The 5,000-nt window shown below is 55.6% G+C and overlaps 1 protein-coding gene across 2 annotated transcripts in view; it reads right to left on the reverse strand.

Annotated features, from left to right (window-relative positions):
- CLPTM1L (CLPTM1 like) overlaps positions 1 to 5,000 on the reverse strand; it is a 383,886-nt gene that overhangs the window by 353,571 nt on the left and 25,315 nt on the right. The gene's annotated exons all lie outside the window — the stretch shown is intronic.

The following is a 5,000-nucleotide window of genomic DNA, read 5'->3' on the forward strand; positions in this document are numbered from 1 at the left end:
CACGGTGAGTAAGGGTGGGGGGGAGAGTGTGTGTAGGGGGGGGAGAGTGTGTGTAGGGGGGGGAGAGAGAGTGTGTGTGTATATATGTGTATATATGTGGGAGTGTGTGTGTGTGTGTGTGTGTGTGTGTGTGTGTGTGTGTGTGTGTGTGTGTGTGTGTGTGTGTGTGTGTGTGTGTGTGTGTGTATATGTGGGAGTGTGTGTGTGTATATATATATGTGGGAGTGTGTGTGTATATATATGTGGGAGTGTGTGTGTGTATATATGTGGAAGTGTGTGTGTGTATATATGTGGGAGTGTGTGTGTGTGTATATATATGTGGGTGTGTGTGTGTATATATGTGGGAGTGTGTGTGTGTGTGTGTGTGTATATATGTGGGAGTGTGTGTGTGTGTGTGTGTGTGTGTGTGTGTGTGTGTATATATGTGGGAGTGTGTGTGTATATATGTGGGAGTGTGTGTGTGTGTGTGTGTGTATATATGTGGGAGTGTGTGTGTGTGTGTATATATGTGGGAGTGTGTGTGTGTGTGTATATATGTGGGAGTGTGTGTGTGTGTGTGTGTGTGTGTGTGTGTGTGTGTGTGTGTGTGTGTGTGTGTGTGTGTGTGTGTGTATATATATGTGGGAGTGTGTGTATATATGTGGGAGTGTGTGTATGTGTATATATGTGGGAGTGTGTGTATGTATATATATGTGGGAGTGTGTGTGTGTATATATGTGGGAGTGTGTGTGTGTGTATATATGTGGGAGTGTGTGTGTGTATATATGTGGGAGTGTGTGTGTGTGTATATATGTGGGAGTGTGTGTGTGTATATATGTGGGAGTGAGTGTGTGTATATATGTGGGAGTGAGTGTGTGTATATATGTGGGAGTGAGTGTGTGTATATGTGGGAGTGTGTGTGTATATGTGGGAGTGTGTGTGTATATGTGGGAGTGTGTGTGTATATGTGGGAGTGTGTGTGTATATGGGAGTGTGTGTATATATGGGTGTGTGTATATATGGGAGTGTGTGTATATATGGGAGTGTGTGTGTGTGTGTGTGTGTGTGTGTGTGTGTGTGTGTGTGTGTGTGTGTGTGTGTGTGTGTGTGTGTGTGTGTGCATATGGGAGTGTGTATATATGGGAGTGTGTGTATATATATGGGAGTGTGTGTATGTGTGTATGGGAGTATGTGTGTGACACCAGAGGTACCCCCCCCCCCCCGAATCAGTCACCTGCCCCGGTCAGTCAATCACCCCTGCCCCGGTCAGTCAGTCAGTCACCCCTGCCCCGGTCAGTCAGTCAGTCACCCCTTCCCCCGGTCAGTCAGTCAGTCACCCTTGCCCCGGTCATTCAGTCAGTCACCCCTGCCCCCCTCTCTCTGGTCTCCCCCCGTCTCCCCTCTCTCTGGTCTCTCCCCTCTCTCAGGTCTCCCCTCTCTCTGGTCTCTCCCCTCTCTCTGGTCTCCCCCTCTCCCCTCTCTCTGGTCCCCCCCCTCTTCCCCCCCCCTCTTCTTCCCCCCCCCTTCTTCTCCCTCTCTCTTCCTCTCTCTCCCTCTCCCTCCCTCTCCCTCTCTCTTCCTCTCTCTTCCTCTCCCTCCCTCTCTTCCTCTCCCTCCCTCTCTTCCTCTCCCTCCCTCTCTTCCTCTCCCTCCCTCTCTTCCTCTCTCTCCCCCTCTCTGTATCTGGATATCTTATTTACCCTATATATCTTAACTGTCCTATACTACACCAAAATAACTTATACTGCTTTCTTCCAGATCTGACTCAAGCTTCACACGGAAGACATCGGAATCCCCCCTAACCCAGAAGACAGGTAGGGAACACATCCCCTCCAACTTATAACATTGCGGGAATGAGGTACCTGGACATTGAGGGACTGCGGATCAGGTAAGATCCCAGGCGGGATTGCTGCTTTAGATATTGTGAAGCGGGGACGTCCAGACACTGGTTAAGGGGTTCAGGAAACTAGTCATTCACCTGTGGCTTTTATTTCTAGATCCGACATTTACACACTTACACACACACTTACACACTTACACACTTACACACACACACACACACACACACACACACACACACACACACACACACACGTAACAAGGACTAATTGTAGTATTATGTAATAAATACATTTGTCAAAAACGAATGTTGTTCTGACAAGGAATTTATTAAATGTATTTTATTTATATATTTTATTTTAAAGCGGGGTTGGAGGCGGGGTTGGGGCGGGACTAGGGGCGGGGTTGGGGCGGGGTTGGGGCGGGACTAGGGGCGGAGTTGGGGGCGGGACTAGGTGGCGAGTAGATTTTTTGGTTGGGCGAGTAGATTTTTGCGTGATTTGTTGAACACTGTATACATACATATATATATATATATATATATATATATATACACACATATATACATATACACAGTGTTCGACAATCCTATACATTTACTCGCCCGGGGCGGGTGGATTTAACCCCCAGGCGAGTAAACATTGGCCCAAGCAGCACACGTGTTTTTTTTTTAAATTTCCCCCGTTCGCGCTGAAATTTCCCTGCTCGCGCTTAAAAAAAAAAAAAAAAAAAAAAAACTCCCTACCTGACTGCTGTTTGGCGCGCGCTCCCAGGATTTGTGGGCGCGCGGCCAGGCTCTATATGAGCCCGCCCCCAACGAGCAGCCATTCTTTCTGCCCGGACATCAAGAGTAAGTACACGCCATGCTGCGGCCCCTCTGCTCCTTCCCTGCGATCCCCCTGGTCCCTACATGGCTCCCTACTCCCCACCGCGGCAGCTCTCCTGTCCCCTCCTCCTGTCCCCGTCCCCTTCCCCTGTCCCCTTCCCCTCCTCCTGTCCCCTTCTTCTGCTCCTGTCCCCTTCCCCTCCTCCATTCCCCTGCTCCTGTCCCCTTCCCCTCCTCCTGTCCCCTGCTCCTGTCCCCTTCCCCTCCTCCTGTCCCCTGCTCCTGTCCCCTTCCCCTCCGCCTGTCCCCTGCTCCTGTCCCCTTCCCCTCCTCCTGTCCCCTGCTCCTGTCCCCTTCCCCCTCGATCCACCGATCGCTGCCCCGGGCGGGAGGTCCCCACTGCTTGCAGCCCGGTTGGCGTGCGGGGGGGGGGGGACTCTGCCCTAACCACGTGACTCCCACCTACCCTGCCGCCTCCCCGCCAGCTAGCTTCATGCCGCCGCGGGCTGGGGGGAAGAAGCAGTCTGCAAAGCTGCTTGGCCGCGCACTGTGAAGACATGCCGGCGAGAAGAGCAGGGTAGTGGCGGCCACTGCGGGGCTGACTGTCCCCTGGGGGATACCTCGCCACGTGCCTCCCACCCACCCTGCCTCCCCCCCACCCTGCCTCCCCAAAGCTTCCAATATGCCCGCGTGAGGTATGGGGGGGGGGGGTGTCGGCCTGCCCCCCCCCCACGAGCGGGGGGTGGGTGGGGGAGGAGCGTGGTGGTGGTGCTGGTCGTGGCCTTTCCTTCCCCCCCCGTGTGTGTGTGTGTGAGCAAGTGTATGGGAGCAAGTGTATGGGAGCAAGTGTATGTGAGCAAGTGTATGTGAGCAAGTGTATGTGTGTATGTGTATGGGAGCATGTGTATGTGTATGGGAGCATGTGTATGTGTATGGGAGCATGTGTATGGGAGCAAGTGTATGTGTGTATGTGTATGGGAGCAAGTGTATGGGAGCAAGTGTATGTGTATGGGAGCATGTGTATGGGAGCAAGTGTATGTGTGTATGGGAGCATGTGTATGTGTGTGACACCAGAGGTACCCCCCCAATCAGTCACCACCCCCCAATCAGTCACCACCCCCCCAGTCAGTCACCACCCCCCCAGTCAGTCACCACCCCCCAGTCAGTCACCACCCCCCAGTCAGTCACCACCCCCCCAGTCAGTCACCACCCCCCCAGTCAGTCACCACCCCCCAGTCAGTCACCACCCCCCCAGTCAGTCACCACCCCCCCAGTCAGTCACCACCCCCCCAGTCAGTCACCCCCCCCCCCCGTCAGTCCCCCCCAGTCAGTCACCCCCCCCAGTCAGTCACCCCCCCCAGTCAGTCACCCTCTCTGTGTATCACCCACCCTCTGTGTGTCACCCACCGTTTCTCCCCTCTGTGTCTCTCCCCCCACACTCTCTCTTTCCCCCACACTCTCTCTTTCCCCCACACCCTCTCTCTCCCCCACACCCTCTCTCTCCCCCCCACCCTCTCTCCCCCCCCACCCTCTCTCTCCCCCCCACACCCTCTCTCTCCCCCCCACACCCTCTCTCTCTCCCCCACACCCTCTCTCTCTCCCCCACACCCTCTCTCTCTCCCCCACACCCTCTCTCTCTCCCCCACACCACCCTCTCTCCTCCCCCACACCCTCTCTCTCCCCCCACACCCTCTCTCTCTCCCCCCACTCTCTCTTTCTCTCTAACTCTCCCCCCACTCTCTCTCTCTCTCCCCCCACTCTCTCTCCCCCCTCTCTCTCTCCCCCCACTCTCTCTCTCTCCCCCCACTCTCTCTCTCCCCACTCTCTCTCCCCCCACTCTCTCTCTCTCCCCCCACTCTCTCTCCCCCCCCCCACCCTCTCTCCCCCCCCCACACCCTCTCTCTCTCCCCCACACCCTCTCTCTCTCCCCACACCCTCTCTCTCTCCCCCACACCCTCTCTCTCTCCCCCACACCCTCTCTCTCTCCCCCACACCCTCTCTCTCTCCCCCCCACTCTCTCTCTCTCCCCCCACTCTCTCTTCTCTCTAACTCTCCCCCCACTCTCTCTCTCTCTCCCCCCACTCTCTCTCCCCCCTCTCTCTCTCCCCCCACTCTCTCTCTCCCCCCACTCTCTCTCTCCCCCCACTCTCTCTCCCCCCACTCTCTCTCTCTCCCCCCACTCTCTCTCTCTCTCCCCCCACTCTCTCTCTCTCCCCCCACTCTCTCTCTCTCCCCCCCACTCTCTCTCTCTCTCCCCCACTCTCTCTCTCTCCCCCCACTCTCTCTCTCTCTTCACCCCACTCACTCTCTCTCTTCACCCCACTCACTCTCTCTCTCCCCCCCCCACTCTCTCTCC

The sequence above is a fragment of the Ascaphus truei genome, chromosome 2 (genome assembly GCF_040206685.1).
Source record: "Ascaphus truei isolate aAscTru1 chromosome 2, aAscTru1.hap1, whole genome shotgun sequence".
NCBI lineage: Eukaryota > Metazoa > Chordata > Amphibia > Anura > Ascaphidae > Ascaphus > Ascaphus truei.